Consider the following 20,301-nt stretch of genomic DNA (forward strand, 5'->3'; position numbering starts at 1 on the left):
TTAATCCAAAGGACCAAGCCCTGACCCCCAGCCCCTGTCCCTGCCTCATTCCTCAGGGCTCTTCCTGGGGCACTGGGTTGTGGGATGTGCAATGCCAAGGGCAGGACCATGGGATGGCACCTGCCAGGCTGCTGAGCAGGGACAAGGAGGCCATGAGGCCCCAGGGCTGCAAGGGGCACTCCCCTCCTCCTGGCATCAGGGGCACAGACAGCAGCCCCGGCCAAAGACCTGCAGAAGGTGGCTCTGTCAGGGCCTTTCAGCTTCTCCCCACCCCTGTCTCCTCTCCAGCCCAGGCTGTCCTACGGTGTCCATGCCCTGCCCCTTTCCCTGCAGGCTGTCGTCATCCCCCCGGCTGCCCCACCTGGCTGGCACCTTCCTGCACTGACATCTCTGCGTCCTCCCTGGCTCTTCCTGCACACACAAAGCCTTGGGCTCATCCAGACTCCTTCTTTGTGACATATTGCACCACAACACTGACCTTGGAGGGAAAGTTCTTACTTCTTGTCACCAGTCTAGGCCACCCCAGCTGCCCTTGGTGGCACTAGTTTTTTCTTAGGCTTTTTTCTGACAGGAAGAAAAGCTCCACCAGCTCTGACACCCCCCTTCCAGACCTCTCAGGCTACTCCTCTACTGTCCTCAATCTTCACACCACTGACCCCTGAGTCCTCAGCCTCTATATATGGGTCATGTGCTTGAGGCCCCAAATTCCCTCCTGGGAGATCTCTGGGAACTCTCCAAGGTTTTGGAAGATGACAATAGAGTGCTCTGATCCCAGGAAACACAGAGGGACACTTTTTTCCAAGGGTTGTCTTGGCAGAATGAGGCACAATCTCTTTAAACTTTCTGGCACAAGGGAGCTCTGAGCTCTGGGTACGTAGGGAGGTCCAAGTGCCAACCACTGGAGTGGGAGCTACAAATCCTCAGGGCTTGTGTTCTTTGGAGGGCCAGACACTGGTGAGAGTGGGGTGTGTGTGCACATGGAAGGACTTAAAGGGCACAATGAACTGTCTCAAAACACTGCCAAAGCAGGAAAATCCCATAAGGTGCCACAACACATGTTGCCACTGGTGCCAAACAGGAAGGCCTTTAATTCCAAGGCCTAAAGGGAGGTGAAGCTTTGGAAGTAGCCACCGGAATGGCCGCTAGATCCCATGAGGTTCCACAGAGTCACAGGGTCCTTTTGGCTTCATAAGGCTCTGTGGTGTGATAATGGACCCTTGATTCCATGGGTTTGCATAATGTCTCAGAACTCCTTTGGTTCTAGGAGGCCCCACATATCACAGTGGCCCCTTGGTTCCATGAGGTTCTACAGTGTCCCAGGATTCCTCTGTTTCCACGAGGCCCTGCATTGTGACAATGGCCCCTTGGTTCTAAGAGTTTCCACAGTCTCCCAGGGTTACTTTGGTTCCATGAGGCCTTGCAGTATCACAATGGCCTCTTAATTCCATGAGTTTTCACATTGTCACAATGTTCCCTTGTTTCCATGAGATTCCACAGTGTCCCAGGGTTCCTTTGGCTCCAGAAGGCCCTACAGTGTCACAATGGCCCCTTTACTCCAGGAGGTTCCACAGTGTCCTTGCTGGAACACACATGGCTGTAATGTTGTCACCCCTGCAGAGCTGCCTCCAGCTCTGGGCTCCAGCACAGGAAGGACATGGACCTGCTGGAGCGAGTGCAGAGGGGACCATCAAAGTGATCAGAGGGATGGAGCAGCTGTGCTGTGAGGAAAGGCTGAGAGAATTGGGATTGTTCAGCCTGGAGAAGAGAAGGCTTTGGGGTGACCTAATTGTGGCCTTGCAGTGCCTGAAGGGAGCCAACAAGAAAGATGGAGAGAGACTATTTACAAGGGCCTGGAGTGACAGGCCAAGGGGAATGGCTTCACAGTGAGAAAGGGAAGGGTTAGATGGGATATTAGGAAGAATTTCTGGACTGTGATGGTAGTGAGATCCTGGCACAGGTTGCTCAGAGAAGTTCTGGCTGCTCATCCCTGGAAGTGTTCACGGCCAGGTTGGATGGGGCTCTGAGCTCTGAGTCTAATGGAAGGTATCCCTGCCTATGGCAGGGGGTTGGACTGAGATGCTCTTTAAGGTCCCTTCCCACCCAAACCATTCCATGATTCTGTGACTCGTGGGGAATGTGGTGGTCGGAGCCGTCTTGGGCACAGAGACCCCAAAATGGTGGAGCTTTCCTTTCTGAGTGAAGGAAGGAGGGGGCAGCAGAACTGACACCCTGGACAGCTGGTGGTCAGACTTCAGCTCTGCAGAGGGATCTGGACAGGCTGGATCAATAAGGCCAAGTGTCAGGGCCTGCCCTTGGATCCCAACAACCCCTGGAACGCTCCAGGCTGGGGACAGAGGGGCTGGAGAGCTGCTCAGCAGGAAGGGACTTGGGGGTGCTGCTTGACAGGGGCTGGATATGAGGCAGAGTGTCCCCAGGGGGGCAAGAAGGCCAAGGGCATCGTGGCCTTTGTGGAGAAGAGTGTGGCCAGCAGGAGCAGAGAACTGATTGCCCCTCTGTGCTGGGCACTGGGGAGGCCCCACCTGGAGTGCTGTGTCCAGTTCTGGCCCCTCAGTGCCAAAAGGCCCTTGAGGGGCTGGAGCGTGTCCAGAGAAGGGAACGGAGCTGGAGAAGGCTCTGGAAAACATGTCTGCTGAGGGACGGCTGAGGGAACTGGGCTTGTTGAGTCTGGAGAAGGGGAGGCTCAGGGGAGACCTCATTGCTCTCTGCAGTGACCTGAAAGGAGGTTTTAGAGGGATGGGGGTTGGTCTCTTCTGCAAAGCCTTTAGTGACAGGAAGAGAGGAAATGACCTGAAGTTGCATCAGGTGAGGCTCAGAGAAGATATGAAAAAGGGAAGATACTCTGAAAAAAGAATGGCCTGAGCAGTGAAGTGCTTCTTTAAGCTCTCATGTGCTCTGTGTGTGATTTGCACAACACAGGAATGTTCAGCAGTGAAAGATGTGAGATTTTGCTTTGGACTCTTTAGCACCTGCCCTTTCCTGTCCCCCTGTTTGCCTATGGAATAGTGCATTGGCTCTGCCTATGGAATACTGCATTGCCTCTGCCTATGGAATCCTGCACTGCCTCTGCCTATGGAATACTGCATTGCCTCTGCCTATGGAATCCTGCACTGCCTCTGCCTATGGAATCCTGCACTGCCTCTGCCTATGGAATACTGCACTGCCTCTGCCTATGGAATCCTGCACTGCCTCTGCCTATGGAATACTGCACTGCCTCTGCCTATGGAATACTGCATTGCCTCTGCCTATGGAATACTGCACTGCCTCTGCCTATGGAATACTGCACTGCCTCTGCCTATGGAATAGTGCATTGCCTCTGCCTATGGAATACTGCACTGCCTCTGCCTATGGAATACTGCACTGCCTCTGCCTATGGCTTGGGCTTGTTCCCAGCAGCCAACATTGACCCTACGGACCTGTAGCTGCTGCTGTTGGTTCAATCTCTACAGGAGATGGTTCCTGCAGCCAGGGGATCTCAGCCACTGTTAGTTTAGGCAGCAACACCTCTGGGACTGGATGTTGAACCCCATCATAGGATCCCTGATCTAATCATGGAAACAAGTAGGAATCCTATCATACAGCTTATATTTGCATCTGAAAGAATTTGTTCATGCAAGTGGATCACTGAAGCCAACAGACCTCCTTACAGGAATGAATATTCAGCAAACACAGCAAACTGATGTTAGGTCAGAATTAATTTGGGGAAAAGATCAAGCCTGGATATATGAGATTTTTCCCTGTGAGACAGATTTGTTTTTCCATTGTGCTTAGTATTGCATTGAGAGTCACATCATAAAACTTTTTTTGAAAGATTTCCTTTATGACAAAGTTCAGTCCTTTGGATACAACAGTTGTTATTCTCTCTCCTCCTCATCTTTCTTTTTCTCTCTCTCTTTTCTCTCTCTTCTTTCCCTCTTTTCTTTCTCTCACTCTCTCCTCTCTCATCTTTCTTCTCTCTCTCTTCTTTTTCTCTTCTTTGCTTCTTTCCTTCTTTCCACCAGGATTCTTTTCCAATGGGATTTGTTTTATTCTATGTCTTCTGTTTCTTTTTCATTTTTCTTCTCTTACACTTCCTTATGTCCCTTCATGTGAATTTAAAAATGAAAAGAAAAATTAAAAGCTCCTTGTGAAAAAAATCACATTTAAATATATTCCAAATTCTCAAACATTTGCATGATGTCTATCTAACTTCAGAATAATATAATCTCTGATTTTGATGAAGAGCAGGAAATGTTTGAAACAAAGTTCTTAAATGAAAAATTGTGACCATTTCTTTTCTAGAGGCACTTTAAGGGGACAGCAGGATAGAACAGGGAGGAGGAAAGAGCTCTCCTACATCTCTCATCAGTGACCCAGCTAATTAAATAGTGTCAGTGGCAAGCTGTGTATTGTCCATTCCAGTTCCTTTTGTCCAGAAAGATGATTTCATGGGGATACAAGGGTAGGATTGCAAAAGTGCCTATGTGGAAAATTAGGAGTTGTTCTAATGAAACCAGAATTCTTCCCTAAGCTCTGCAGTATTGAACTGATTTTCATTTTCATTAGTGCTACTTTCTCCTTTTCTTCCCTCTCCCAGGCTGTTCAGCACATCTCTCAGTGAGCTCACCCTGTGTCTGTTCTTGGTTTTGGGGGGATGTTGTGGATGGCAAGAGATGAGAGAAGTGAGTCTCCTTCCTGAACAGTTGTGTCTTCAGCCTCTGGCAGTGGGAGGCACAGAGGTGCCCTCTTTGCTGCTCCCTTTCCTAAACTGCAGCCAGCTGGGGCTCAGCCTGACCCCACACATCATAAAGGGCCACCTCAAGGTTGCTTTAAACTGAGGCTTAATGGAAGTCCCTGCTCATCAAACTGCGGAGTTTTTCCAGCAGGCAGTGACACTCCAACTGTGTCCTTCTCTTCCGATTCCCTCCTTCCCTTTGCCTCCCCCCCCTGTGCTTTTGGGGCTGGGCAGATCTCCCCCAGCTCCAGCTGGGCCCTTTCCATGCTGCAGACATGTGGCACCTGCACTGATCAGCTTTGGGGTTGCTTTCTGTCTTCTGGAGCTGCACGAGACAGTTGGGACACGAAGATCCAAACAGCAGTTGGAGTTGCCTGGGAGAACATGGATGGTTTTGCTGGCGTAGGGAGAGCCAGGTGAGAAAGGGAAAACTGCACAACAGCTTGGAAGAGCTGATTGATCCTCTGTGAGCAGGGAATTCACCTCATTGTAGAGGTCTCACTCCAGGTCTTTCCAAAACCTCAGCCTTGGCATGAGATCCAGGCTGTGCTTAAGATCTCTGGGAAGAACTCTGTGGTAGAGGAGATTTCCTGATGCAAAACTGCAGCTTGCTTATACTTCTAAAAGAAAGAAAAATATATAAAAATGGGGAAAATGTGTAATGTGAAATGTAGCTGTAGATTATTATTGAAAATTACTACCTACAATCACATTAACCTATTTTAGAACAATTTCAGTTTTACACAGAAAAGGACACAATTTAGATGAAGTATGCCATTTTTATATAATCTCAATGGTATTCATGCTTGGGGTTTTTTGTTTTGGTTTTTCTTTTCATTCTGTGTAAATCAACTGGACTTTTCAGTACTGTAATTAAAGTCAACCTTATTTATGTGACAAGTTAGGTTCTTCTGTTGAAGGAATTCTACAATAAAATGATGCTGAAATTCCTGGTGAAAATCTACAGGAGACATTTGGAAAATCACACTTTGAATTTTCTCTTTAGAACCATTTTCCAGATATATGTAAGTACCAGGAATTGGATCAATTTTTATGTTACTTTACTCCTGTGATTTGCACTGCTTTTCTAAAAAGTTCACTTTTTAATATTTTTTATTTTTGACAACTCCTGCCCCTACAGTTTTCAGAATAAAATGGCATTTTCATTAACTGTCAGCAAAGGCAAGTGTCTGTGAGTTGTTTGTTGGGGTTTTTTTGTCATGTCATTCTGTATTTTCTGCACTTGAAGCATCTGGATTATGGAAGTGAGCCTGGTCATCATAAAGCACTTGAGTAAAGGGACAGGGTTTGAAGGTTTGAGCCACTTTGCTCAGTTGAGGAAGCTTTGAAGTTCCTCTGCTTGCAATGAACTCTGTGTTCCTCCAGCAAAGTTCTGTCACCCTCTCACATTTTCATCACCTTTCCAGATTAGGGGAAAAAAAAAAAAAAGCTTAAGTGAGGGAAAATGAAGGTTCTTTTAAGATCTTGTTGAGGCTGAAATGTAGAGGGAATCAAGTCACTGCTTTGTTCCCATCTTTAGCTGGGGACAAAACCAGAGATGATCTTTCTTAAACATGACAGCCATAAAAGTGCTTTTGCTTTTTTTGCTGGTTCTGTGTACAGTTAAAAATTACTCTGTGGGATTTTTCTCTGTAGTTTTGAAGAAGTCTGAAATGGAACTTTAAAATTCTGAAATTCTATATCTGAATTCTGGAAACTCTTTGCATAATTAAAATATTTTTCCTTCATATAGCTTGTTTCTAACCAAACAGTAGCTTGGCTACCATGTCAAAGGGGATATCCTTGTGCTGTAAGGTGTGGAAAATGTAAATACCTGCGAAATTCTGAGACAATGAGACAGAAAGGCCACTGAGACTGAAGAGAGAAAAGGAGAGAGAAAGGGAAGATACAGCAGTTTATTCTTTTCCATAGTAATGATACTTGCCAAACATACCTTAATGTCTGAGATTTCTGATGTTGTTTGTTCGCTTTTTTAATCTCATCAGGTGAGTGAATATGACCTTTATGCTAAATAAGCCAAGATCACAATTTTTTTTCAAACTAAGGATAGCCTCTTAATTTTGAACTTGTGTTAAAGAAACCTTTTTCCAGAGTTCTCTTCTGTCTTGCCATATAATTGAAGTGAGGGAATGAAAAAGTGCCCAAATATGTCAGTTACACCAAAGTCAAAGAAATCAAGATTTGGCCTTCTACCTGCATTTTATAGAAAAACTGTCACAACCATCTCCCAAATAACTTTGACAGAAGGAAAAAGAAAACTGGACTTCAGTTCAGTTCGTGTTCCTCTCAGGAGATATCTTTCCTGACACCGTCCCTGCTCTTCTGCACTCCCAGGGAGCACTGTGACTTTGTTTTTCAGGGTGATTTGCTCCCTTCTAGCCCAGTCTGCAGCCACTTGGGATTTCTGTAAAATCAGAAGTTCTGCTCAGCTTTACTGAACGAGTGAGAAGCAGAACTGGCACACAAACTCTCCGGAGTCTGTAGTGTATTAATCAGTAAAATTCTCCCAGTTTTAAGCAGAGAGTTGTGCTATTTATCATAGCAAATAAAGTAAGGAAGAATTAGTGAGAATGGGGCAATGCTTGTAATTCTTCTGCATATCTCTAAAATATTTCTTTGTGTGACCTCCCTTTCATCACTCCATAATTGTGTTACAGTTATTTGCCTTTTCTGTGACTGTTTTAGAAGGAGGGCTTTTCTGTTCTTGTCTTCACAGCTCATAACTTTTATTTCTAGGATCAACTGTCTTCTCACATTTTTAAGAAAACAGATTTTGATGATGTGGTGAGTTAGTGAGCACAGTATGAGTGGAGTCTTGCCAGAGATTTCATTACTACTTCCTTACGTTCACATCCTACATTTATAGCACTGTGTTGGCTTTTAAATTTATTCCTAAAGTTGTCTAGACTTTAGAGAAAAAAGAGAAAGAAGGGACAGGAAAAAAAAAGAAAAAAAAAAAGAAAAAAAAAGAAAGAACAAGGAAAAAAGAAGGAAAAAAAGGAGAAAAACAAAAGAAAAAAGAGGAATAAAAAAAGGAGGAATAAAAAAAAAAGAAAGAAAGGAAAGAAAGAAAAAGGAGATAATAAAAGAAGACAGAAAAACTAAACCCCAGAAGTCCTATCCTTCCTCGCCGCAAGGACTGCAACTCCCACAATGCACCGCGCGGGGCGGAAGCCCAAAGAGGGCGGGCAGGGGCCGTGGCCGCGCGCTGATTGGCTGCGGGGCGAGTTTCTAAGGACGATGCGCGCGCAGAGCGAGCGCCATTTTGTCCGCGTGGAAACGAGTGGGGAAGAGGCGGCGTCCGCTGCGCTGAGCTGTGAGTGCTGGGGGGGGCGGCGAGAGCGGGGTCTGGGGATCCCCTCGGGGGCTGCGGGGAGCGCGGGTGTGGGTGGAAAGGCTGGAGGGCTCGGGAGGGTTTAGCGCGGGGGTTCGGGGGTTCCCGGGGTCTTTGTGAGGGGTCCCTGAGGGGACTCAGGGGGAAGTTTGAAGGTCCCTGAAGGGGTTTGAAAGTCTCCGAAGGGGTTTTGGTTTCTGAGGAGATTTGGGGTGTCCCAGGTGGGCTTTAGGGGTCTCTGAGGAGGTTTGGGCGTCCTGGGGGTCTTTGCGGCGACCTTTTAGGCAGTTTTGGGGGTTCTAGGGGGTTTAAGGGGTCACAGACGGTTTTAAAGGTTCCTTGAGGAGTATTGGAGGGGCCTTGAATGGGCTTGGGGGTGTCCCAGGTGGGTTTTGCGCGTCAGTGAGAGGGTTTAGGGGGTGCTGGGGAGGGATGAGATCTCTGATGGCATTTGAGGGGACCTCGAGGAGGTTTCGATGGGTCGATGGGGGCTTTTCAGAGGTTTTGAGGGGATTTTGGGGGGTCCCCTAAAGCCCAGCAGTGGGCTCAAGGGGTCCCCCAGCCCCAAAAAGAAGGGGTCCTAGGGATGCCCCCCAAAATCCCGGGGGGGGGGGGGAAATATACTAGATCTAGGTAAGGGGATCCATAAACCCCAGTATATCCCAGTAACCCCCTCAGTGACCAGCCAGTGTGTCCCAGTGACCTCCCACTGCCCCCCAGTATGGCCCAGTGATCCTCCAGTGAGTACCCAGTAACCCCCAGGATGGCCCAGTAACCTCCCAGTGTCCCCCCGTGTGTCTTGGTAATCTCCCAGCTCCCCCCCAGTCCCTCCCAGCGCTCTCCCAGCGCTCTTAAGTAACCCCCCAGTCCCTCCCAATGCCACCTGGTTCCCCCCAGTGTGTCCCAGTATCCCCCAGTAATCACCCAGTGGGCTTTGGGAGTCTCCGAGGAGGTTTGGGGGTCCTGGAGAGACTTTGTGGGGACCTTTTAGCAGTTTTGGGGTCTCTAGGGGGTTTAAGGAATCCCAGACGGTTTTAAGGGTCCCTGAGGGCGACTGGGGGTCCCTAAATGGGATTGAGGTGCCCCAGGTGGGTTTTGTGGGTCACTGAGAGGGTATAGGGGGTCCTGGAAAGGGATGAGGTCTCAGAGGGGATTTGGGAGGACCCTGAGGAGGTTTCAGGTCGAGGGGTGGATTTCTGAGGGGATTTCAGGGGTTTTGAGGGGATTTTGGGGGGGTCCCCTAAAGCCCAGCAGTGGGGTGCAGACAGTCCCCCAGCCCCCAGGGGAGGGGTCCTAGGGATGCTCCCCAAATCCGGGGGAGGAGATGTACCACATCCGGGTAAGGGGATCCAAGTGCCTTCAGTATATCCCAGTGACCTCCCAGTGACTCTCAGTATGGCCCAGTAACCTTCTCAGTGACCACCTAGTGTGTCCCAGTGACCTCCCACTGCCCCCCAAGTATGGCCCAGTGATCCTGCAGTGAGCACCCAGTAACCCCCAGTATGGCCCAGTAACCTCCCATGTTCCCCCATGTGTCCTGGTAATCCCCCAGTAACTCCCCAGTTCTCCTCTCCAGTGTGCCCCAGTTCACCTCTAATCCCTCCCAGTGCCATCCCAGTGTCCCTCAGTAACCCCCAGTCCCTCCCAGTGCCCCCTGGTTCCCCCCAGTGTGTCCCAGTATCCCTCAGTAATGACCCACTGCCCCCTAAAGCCCCCTGACTGTCCCCAGATGCCCTTGGCCTTTCTGTGAGCATTGCAGGGAGGGGGGATGATTTTGGTGTCAGAGGGAACATGGGGGGCTCCTGGGGTGAGATGGAAGGTTGGGGACATCAGGGTTGGGGTTTGGGGATAGTGGGGTGGGGTATGGGGGCAGTGGAATTGGGGGAATTATGGCCATGGAGAGGCCCTTGGAGAGGGACATTGGAGGGGACATTGGAGACACCAGGGGGGTCTCAGGGTGTTAAGGGGAGAATTAGAAACACCAAGAAAGTCTTGGGAACCCCAACGGGGTGTCAGGACTCACCTGCTCATGGTGCTGCCCCTCCTCTTTCCCCCTAGAAATCATTAACCCCTCCCAAATGTCTCCCAACCCCCATTTTCCTTTTAATCCCCTCCCCCTACAGATCCCTTTGACCTCCCAAGCCCCCTTTTAACCCCCCAAAATGCACCCAAAACACCCCAAACCCCCCCAACCTCCCCCCCAAATGTCCCCCAGCCTCCCCTCAAATCCCTTCCAACCTCCCACCCAAAGAGGTATCACCCGGCACCCTGGGACAGGAACACAGTGGGCTGTACTGGGGGCACTGGGCTGTACTGGGAGGGCACTGGGGGGGGCTCAGGTGTCCCAGGACAACGTGGCCAAGCTCCAGGAGAGATCTGGGGAGCAGTGAGGAGGTACTGGTCTGTACTGATCTGTACTGGTCTGTCCTGGTCTGTACCCCCAATCCCCAAAGCCCCTCCCCAGCTCCGCCGGGACCCTCCTGGACCCCAAAGCCCCCCAGGCCCCCCCAGGCCCCTGACTTGGTCCTGCTGCCCCTTGAGCATCTGCAGCTGCTGCAGAACCAGGCATTTCATCAGCAAATGTGCTGGTGACACCAAGCTGGGGGTGTGTTGATGTGCTGGAAGGCAGGAGGGCTCTGTAGAGGGACCTGTGTGAGGCAGAGTGTGTCAGCAGGAGCAGGGAAGTGATTGTTGAGCTGGACTGAGCGCTGGTGAGGCCACCCCTGGAGTGCTGTGTCCAGCTCTGGGCCCCTGAGTTGAGGAAGGCCCTGGAGGGGCTGGAGCAGGTGCAGAGAAGAGCAGCGAGGCTGGGGAAGGGAGTGGAGCACAAGTGATGTGAGGAGAGGCTGAGGGAGCTGGGGGTGTTGAGGCTGGAGAAGAGGAGGCTCAGGGGAGACCTCCTGACTGTCTGCAAGTCCCTGCCAGGAGGTTGGAGCCAGGTGGGGGTGGGGCTGTTGTGCCAGGAAGCAGCAGTAGGACAAGAGGGCTGGGTCTTGAGCTGTGCCAGGGGAGGTTTAGGTTGGATATTAGGAAGCAATTTTTTGCGGAGAGAGTAATCAGGCCTTGGAATGGTCTGGGCAGGGAGGGGGTGGAGTCAGCGTCCCTGGAGGTGTTGAAGGTGAGAGTGGATGTGGCCTCAGTGCCATGGTCTGGGAAGCACGGCAGGGATGGATCCAGGGTTGGACTTGATGATCTTGGAGGTCTTTTCCAACCTGGCTGATTCTGTGATTCTCTGATTGCCATTCCTATGGCAGCACATGCTTGAGGCTCTATCCCCAGGGTGATAGAGATGTCTGTCCATATATATCTCCAAGGTTAGTCTGTAAATGTGTGGTGTTAGCACATCCCCGGGCTGAGCTCCCCCCAGGAAGTGCCGTGGAGCTGAAGCTGCTGCCATCCCCCCCCTGCAGCCGCTGCCCCAGCCAAGGGAGCAGCAAAGGCAGGGCCAGGAGCAGAGGCAGCAGCAGGGAAGCCCTGGGGGGGCCGGGAAGCTCTTGTGTGGGTCAGGAAAGAGGCTCTGGGCACAAGGCTGGGGCTGTGCAGAGCTGCCCAGGGCTGGGTCTTCAGCCGGGGGTGTTGGTACCAGCCAGTGCTGGGGCCGAGCAGAGCACGAGGCCTCTTGCAGAGACCTGGAGCAGCCTCCCACTTGCCAGCCCTGCCCTGGTGGGGTGACACTGTCCCCTCCCTACAGGATACTTCCTCTGAAATCTTCAGGGAGGCATTTTTTGTTGCTGGTTCTTGCTGGGGACCTGAGGGCCTCTCTGCAATCCCATGCATGGGACAGAATCTCCTCTCCAGAGCTTGACTCACTGCAGACTTTGCAGGGAAATCTGTGCTGGCAGCCTGAGTATGTCCCGACCCCGCACGCTCCCCCAAGGATATTTGGGACGAGTTCCCCCCTCCTAGGCACCCATGGGATGTGGGGCAATTGTTCTCCTGCTGTTCCTGTTCCTGCTCCACCCCTGGTGGCTCTTGGGGGTGGGCAGGAGGTGTTTTTTGGGGGTGCCAGGCTGGGTTGGTGGCAGAGCCCCGGCGGTGGGTGGGGGGATGCGGGTCCCCCCCATGGTGGGGGTTGGTGTTGCTGGGTCAGGCCCCGCCGGCTCCATTGTCAGCCCAGTGCCAGCGGGGGGGACACAGTGGGTTTGGGGCCCCCGGGAGTGCCCGAGGTGGGTGTGGAGCCCGGGAGCTGCCGAGTGTGGAGAGTGGAGCCGGGAGATGTCAGAGCTGGGGGACCCCCGGCAGCCTGGAGGGGGGAGCACGGAGAGGGAGGAGCCCCGGGACCCCAGGGAGCCTTGAAGGGGGGACGCAGAGAAGGGGAAGCCTGGACAGTGGGGACCCCTGGGATCCTTGGGACAATGAAGTGGAGAACCTGGAGAGGGGGAATGTCTGGGAACGCAGCACCCCGAAAGCGGGAGTCAGAGGAGAAGGAACCCTTGGGACCACCGATACTCCCAGCATCCCTAAGTGGGACCACCAGCATCTCAGAAAGAGTAGCTGTTACCAACCCCAGAGGGGAGAGACCAGAGAGGGGTGACTCCTGGGAGAATTTCTTTGGCTTAAGCTTCATATTTTGGAGTAGTTTTTTAGTTGAATCTCAGCTTTTTACAGTTTTGGGGGGCGAGGGTCTTGTTGCTATTTTTGAGGGGGTTTTTACCTGAATCTCAGAGGTTTGGGTTTTTCTAGGCTGAATCTTGGTGTTTTGGAGGTTTTTCTGGTCACAGGATGCCCGGTGAGTTCTAGAGATGGACTTGGGCAGGAGGAACCCCCAGGCCAATGCACTCAGCCCTTGTTTTCCCCCCATCAGGATTTGTCCTTCCCAGAGCTTGGGCAGATGGAGGAGGAGGCTGCGAGGAAGAGGAAGATGCCTTGGGCCCCCCAGGCAGGTGAGGAGGCAGTCAGTGTCCCTTTGGGCGGGTGTTGTGCTGGCTCTGTCAGCCGAGCATGGCCCCGGCTGCAGGACAACCCCGCTGGCGCCGCCGTCCTGCCGGGGCCGGAGTTGGGGGGATGTCCTTGGCCTTCCCTGTGGGCCGGAGGCAAATCCCCTGCCTGTCCTTCTTGCTTCCTGCCCCAGGCCCCGAGCTGAGGACGGAGAGCCCGGAGGACAAATCCCCCCGTGAGACCCTGGTGGGAGAGGCCGTTTTGAAGGGCTCCCCGGCGCAGGAAGGCAGCGGGGAGGAAAAGGGCCGGAGATCCCCCCACAGGAGGGGCTCCAAAGCCATCCCAGGGTGCTCTGAGGAGGAAAGAGCCAGCCTGTGCCGGGAAGGCGGCCGGAGCTTGAGGGGGAGCTCTGAGCTGGTGGTCCCTGAGCAGCCTCCCAGCAGGCAGAAGCCCTTCAGGTGTTTGGAATGTGGGAAGAGCTTCAGGAAGAGCTCCGACCTCCTCAAGCACCATCACATCCACACTGGAGAATGGCCCTACACTTGTAGGGAATGTGGGAAGAGCTTCAGCCGGAGCTCCAGCCTGATCCGACACCAACGCATCCACACTGGGGAACGGCGCTACGCGTGTGGGGAGTGTGGGAAGAGCTTCAGGGACAGCTCCGACCTTATCCGACACCAGCACATCCACAGTGGGGAATGGCCCTACATGTGTGGGGAATGTGGGAAGGGCTTCAGGAAGAGCTCCTGCCTTCTCACCCACCAGCTCATCCACACTGGGGAATGTCCCTACACATGTGGGGAATGTGGGATGAGCTTCAACCAGAGCTCCATCTTCCGCAGACACCAGCGCATCCACACTGGGGAACGGCCCTACACATGTGGGGAGTGTGGGATGACTTTCAACCAGAGCTCCACTCTCTGCAGCCATCAGCACATCCACACTGGAGAACGGCCCTACACATGTGGGGAGTGTGGGAAGAGCTTTAACCAGCGCTCCACCCTCTTCACCCACCGGCTCATCCACACTGGAGAACGGCCCTACACATGTGGGGAATGTGGGAAGAGCTTCAACCGGAGCTCCACCCTCCACACCCACCAGCGCATCCACACTGGAGAACGGCCCTACAAGTGCTTGGAATGTGGGAAGAGGTTTCAGACCAGCTCACATCTCCTCGTGCACCAGCGGACACACACGGATGAGAGGCCCTTCTGCTGCACCGACTGCGGGAAGGGCTTCAAGCAGAACTCCACCCTCATCACCCACCGGCGCATCCACACCGGGGAAAGGCCCTGAAAGTGTGGGGAGTGATGCCGTAAGGTCCATCTGGATTTTTATTATTTTTATTAATTTTATAAGCTTTATAAGTAGTTAAGTAGCAAAAGTAGGTTTTAGAAGCAGCAGCCCTTATTCCCTCACCCTTTAGCACCCTTTAGTTTACACATTCCTCAACCCTCTCACCCCATTCCATGCTCCCCATATCAATTCTACCCCTGAATTCAGTAGAAAATCTTTAGTCTTTTGTCAAGGCAGGCAGGCCTCTTCTGTTTGAGGACATCTAATCCCGGCCTGAATCACAAAAGTACAGTCAAGAACTGGGTGACCTTGCACTCTTTGTGCTCTGAAGATGATGAAGATGATGAAGAGGTGGTCCCGAAATACACCCCAGACCCAATTCCCAGGGGGTGGATAAAGGGGTGGACCAGGGCAAAAACAATGGGATGGACAAGACTTAGATTGGTCAGGCAGTAACTTCTCAGGCACAGCCTGCACGCATCTTGTAACATCTATGCCTAGGCACAAATTAAACCCTTTCCTTATCTCACCCTCCATTAACTGCTCTGGAGTTTTCTTTTCTCGGCACCATTAGGCATCAGCTGTTGGCCCGCACGGGGAAACTTGGACTTGGACTTCCTCAGATCAGATATTTCATCGTGCAGGAATTGCTCATCAAGCCAGCATTTTATCTGAGATAATTCCTGCCCCTGTCTGAGAAAGCCAGCTCCACAGAACCCACGAAACCAAGCACCGAGCACAGAGGTGAGATAAGAAAAGGCAAAAGAAGGGGAAAAGGTATCTTCTTTTGTTAGCAGCTGCGAAAGAGTTTTTGTGTTTCCGGGGAGATAGGGAACACGGGAAGACTGGAAAGGCTTAGACTTGGGCCCAGAATAGTCGTGAGAGTCGATTTCCAGTAGGCGAAAGGGGTTTTTTGGTGAGAGCAGATCAGAGTGGATTTGTCAGCCTAGGGCTGGGTTTCCTTTAGGTCGGAGGGGGACGCCCTTCCAGAGTGCTCTGTTGCTGCAAGGAACCAGGTGGGCTCTGTAGTTAAGTGGTTACAGCAACAGCTTTATAATCCTAAGGTAACGAGTTGGAATCCTGGTGTGGTTTGTTTGTGTTTTGTAGTCATGGGTTGTGTGGATTCAAAGTTTAAGATTCCTAAGGGGTCTCCTCTGAGTTTGATTTTGAAGCACTGGAGAACTTTGACCAGTCCTGAGACAATTTTAACAAAGGAAGAACTTTGTAGGCTGTCTGTAGGTGCTTGGCCTCTGTTTGGACAAATGAGAGGAGTGACTTGGCTGGAATTTGGTTCTTTTGAACTAGACACAGTGTTGCAATTAATTTCGCTTTTTAATGTAGAACAGAAAAGGGAAAAAATCCGGTATGCAGAGTTGTTTATGTTTCTATTAACATGCCCTGAATTGAGAGAGGACTCCCCGCTGCTGCGGTGGCGGGGGGGAACTGGAGCTGCAGGGTGGCAGCCTCTGGACCAGCTCCTGCTGGACAGGCAGGGGATGGGCAGACGGGGGCTGCTGGAGTTGGACAAATCGGGGCCTCTGGAGGAGTTGGCTCGGGGGCGGCGGGAGCAAGTCCTGCTGGTGTAGATGGTAGAGCAGAGGCTGTCGGTTTGGCCGGAGGAGGCACAGCAGCACAGATAAGATCTGTAAGATCGGCTTTTGTTAGAACGGCTTTCGGCGCAGAGCCGGGCGGGGGTAACACAGACGCTGCGGAGCCAACTCAGAGGTAGTGCCTAGTTTGATCGCAACAGGGATAACAGCAGGAGCGGCTCCTGGCCCCACAGGGGCAATGGAAGCGGGACCCTCCCCGCCTGTTCCAATGAGTGTGGGGAGAGCAGCCCGTTCCCTTGCAACTGATGGCGGCTTTACCAGAGCAGACGGGGTTGTCATGGTAACAGCAGAGGTGAGCGCAGGCACAGCAGAGCAGCTGAGAACTAAAGTTGTTCTACCAGTGATGTGACAAGAACTGTGAAGTCTAAAAGGTCGGCTTTTACTAGAGTTGCTTTTGGCGTGGTGACACCAGGAAAAGTTACTATAGATGCGGCATCTGTTGTAGAGGCAAGGGAGACTTTAGAAATCGCGGCGAGAAATGCGCCGAGACCGGCCAGTGTATGATGGTGACAGGCGTAGGGGTTGCTGACTCTGACGGTGGCAGTGAAGTGAAAGTGTCGGCCCCAGAAATGACAAGAGCCCCAGGGGTGTTTGTGGAACCGAGCAGCCGCAGACAGGTGCTGAGGCCGTTGATTCTGTCAGTGGCGATAGCGGCGTGAGAGCTGTAAAAACGGGGCTGCGTGCCCCGATTGCAGGAGAGACCCCAGGGCTGACTGCTGCAAACACAGCACTGTGCTACTGTAGTGGTGAATACAAAGGCGATAAACTGGTCTAAGATGTATGAACTTAGACAGGATACGAATGAGTCGCCCACATATTTTCTGAATAGGCTGAAGGATGTCATAGGGAAATCCACTGATATTGATATAGAGTCAGACCTGGGGAAAAAACACCTAGTGTATTTGTTTGTAGGACAGTCCACAAATGATATAAAGAAAAAACTGCAAAGAGCAGGTGGTAATGAAAAGGATATTGATGAGTTATTGGATATAGCTTGGACAGTATATTGCAATAGAGAACAGAAGGCGAGTACAGTGGGCGGTGGAGCAATTTTAAGAACAGACGTTGCTGCAGCAACCGAACTCCCAGCTCAGAGCGCAGGGGAGGTTTCTGGAACGGCCATTACCACGGTGACAGAGCCAGCTGGCGCAGGGAAAAGAAAGTTGCTGCCTGTTCCTAGTGCTGTAGGAGTGCGCATAACCAGACAAAAACAAACGAAGTTTGTCCCAACTATACTAGCAAACGAGAAAGGAGGGGGACAGAGGGAGTGGGGCAGAGACAGGCAGAGCTGGTCCCAGTTGTTGCTTTGGCTGACGAGGAGGCTTTAGTCCCTGATAGTGTGACCCAAGCAAGGGTGGCAGATGCAAGTGCTGTGAAAGCTCTAAGACCATTAGGCGCGGCGGCACGATGGAGTACTGAGGCCACTGACTTTGCAGAGGTGACAGGACCCAGCCCTACCCCTGCTGTTCTGAGGACTGCCCCAGGCATAACAAACACTACTGTAGATCCAGTCCTAACAAAGGCACCGGGAGCTGGGAGGAAAGCAAGGGCAAAGAGAGTGAATAAGCATGTAAAACCTCCCCTGCCTGTACTAACTAACGTAGAGGGAGTAGCCCTTTCCCCTGGAGCTGCTGATCCCACACAAGCAGCTGCCACAGGTGCAACTACAGACAAAAGACCAGCTAAAACTACAGAAGCTGCAGAAAAAGCTAAAGCCATGTCTGTAACTGGAGTCCCAGCCCAACCTAACACGGGTCCCTCTGGCTTCACCATTAGGGGCGGAGATGGAGCTGTCACTCCCCCTCCAGCTCTCCCAAGCCTTCACAATCCATACCCTCCCACCAGGCCAAAAGGGGGGGGGCAATATCAGTGTGCATTTCCAACAAACATAAAAGCTAAAGCTTGCCAGTGCAATATATGTAATAGGTAATACTTTGAAAGAAAAATTTAGTTATAATACCGTAACTGTAATTGAAATTACAGGAATAAGTGAAACCAAGCCACTCTTTGAACTTTTAGGATTTAAATTGAGTAAATATTGGGTAATTCATCGATTCTTTTGTATGTTAAACTCTCCTAATCCTTTGTTGAGTAGGAGTTCATTAGAGAACTTAAAAGTTGAAATCAAATTCTGCAAAGGGGAGATAAAAGTTATGATTTTTGATACTAATTGTGTCGAAGCAACTATCTTTTTCATACAGGAGAACCATGAAGAAATCCCTGCAAAAGCTGAGAGTGCTGTCATCCCAATGGTATGGGCCAGCATCACACTTAGACCAAAACCAATAATTACCAGGAATGCTACAAATACAGTGTACACCACAAAAATTAGGAATACTATTACCAACATGATGAAGCAAATGGTGAGTGTTCTTTCCACAAAGAGAGAGGACACTAAAAAAGAAATTGTCTAGATCTGAAGGGAAAGCAACTAATTTGTCCACAACAAGCAAAACTAGAAGAATAAAAACTGTCTATTGACCTCTATATCCTCTGTACTCTAAGCCTGTTTCAGTCTCACAGCCTGTAAATATTTCTGCCCTCTGTGCCCTGATTGAGCTCGGGGAGCTGTGGCAAAATCAAAAGGGAGGCCATTGTTTTGCTCTTAATGTGAACTAACAATGTGTCAGAAGTTGACTGTTTGCAGATAGTCTGTTCCAGCAGACAGACCTAAAAGCTGTGCCACCAGAACTCAAACTAAGAGTCATGGAAACAACTTTTGTGCAGAAGTACACAAATGTCTTGACAACTGCAAGTGAAATACACCAGGACAAAGAGTTTTGAACTGCAATAAAATCAAGAGTGAGTAAACAAGAAGCTAACATAAAAGCCTTCTGACACGATTGAGAACTGTTGTAAGATCAATGTGTAACTTCTAAAGGTGGTACATATGTATGTGTTATAATTATTGTATCTATTGTATTATTTTCTATTCTATTTTACTTTTGAGCTTCTCTTGTTGTTAGCTTAAGTGCAAAAAATTAAAAGCTTACATTGCTTTTGCTTTTGCTACATGAATTGTTTTAAGGTTTGTAACGTTTGTACTTGCACGTATCTTGTTCCAGCAGCAATTTGTAAACATCTCTGTCTCTTTAGTTACTGCAGCTTGTGGAAGAATTCCTCCTGAAAGAGTAGTTAAATGAAAAGTCTGTATAGATTTTCATGTGATTGTGAAATCATGTTTATATACTTATGCTTTTAAGATGCTTTCTTATCTAGTGTCATCTAGGAATATATGAATGCTGAATTGCATAAGAAGTCCTGCACTGAGACCAAAGGACAAATAAGAAAGTAGCTTCAGTGCTGAGGCAGCACTGCAACAGCACTGGTTCTGTAGACTCTCCCATGGGACCTTGAGACCTAATTTGCACCATTGCCTGCAATTTTGAAACAAACTGGTAACATAGTTGTTAAGATAATTTGTTTAGATCATTTAAATGCTTTGCTTAGAATCGCTTTTTAGCTTTATTGTTTTGCTAGTACTCACAATATATAAATGCACCTAATTCAATAAATGAGGATGCTTTTATCCATGGAGGCAAGAGGTACCTGTATTACCACTTCATGAGGTAAAGATGATCCACTGCAGTCTGGGACAGGCTGGAACAGGACAGCCTGCCCCGATAAGGTCTAGAATCTGTCCAGAGAGTACAAGCTCTCTGTGGTGAGCTACTGGCACTGCCAGGGTGCTGTTTGCATCCAGATGCAGTCTGCTTCAAGTTAGCTCTTGACTGGCCTATTAAATCTGTGACTGGCAGTTAATCACTTTGTGTGATAAAAGCACAAGCTCCTCTCTCAAATGATCAAAATGCAGGAATTCCAAGATTCAAAGTTCCTGTAAAATTGTCATCAAATAGAGAGTCACACTTTATCGACTCCCTGGTTGCATAAAAAAGTTTATTTGTGAAATTGTTTAATGTTTTAAGATCTGCTTTGCAGGAACTGCAGAGATTAATCGTATCATCTAAGCCTATGAAACTGGACACTCCTGCTCATCTGTTCCAGCCCAAGGACTGAGTCTGTATTAAACAATGAGACTGAAACTCCTGCAAGCCAAACGGAAAGAACTGTTTTCAAATCCAGCGAACCATCTTCATCATGTCAGAGTTATTATCAAGAACCCTAAATTTCACCCAAGAAGAAAAAAACCTCTGTTCTTAAGATGAGTAGAGCAACAGAAACTATTACAAAGATTGTTAAAATAATATTTAAGTTTTTTTCTCTTGTCTGTATTGCTTAGTACTACTAGTAACTATGAATTGAGTTTAAAACCTAAATTTACATTTGGCTTTGACAAAATACATCTACCATTCTTCATGAAAGTGAGTGCTGAATTTGCACTATGAATTTGGCTGAAATTTAGCAACAAGTTTAAATTATATATATATTGGGTAATTCTTAGAAATATTTCATTAAATTTGCTTCCACAG

The 20,301-nt window shown here is 49.9% G+C and overlaps 1 long non-coding RNA gene and 1 pseudogene across 1 annotated transcript in view; both read left to right on the top strand.

Moving 5' to 3' along the window:
• The window catches only part of LOC135405703 (uncharacterized), a 553,771-nt gene that overhangs the window by 434,656 nt on the left and 98,814 nt on the right, over positions 1-20,301 (top strand). The gene's annotated exons all lie outside the window — the stretch shown is intronic.
• Positions 1-20,301, top strand: part of LOC135405250 (zinc finger protein 493-like) — a 218,376-nt pseudogene that overhangs the window by 179,252 nt on the left and 18,823 nt on the right.

Source organism: Pseudopipra pipra, chromosome W (assembly GCF_036250125.1).
Source record: "Pseudopipra pipra isolate bDixPip1 chromosome W, bDixPip1.hap1, whole genome shotgun sequence".
Lineage (NCBI taxonomy): Eukaryota > Metazoa > Chordata > Aves > Passeriformes > Pipridae > Pseudopipra > Pseudopipra pipra.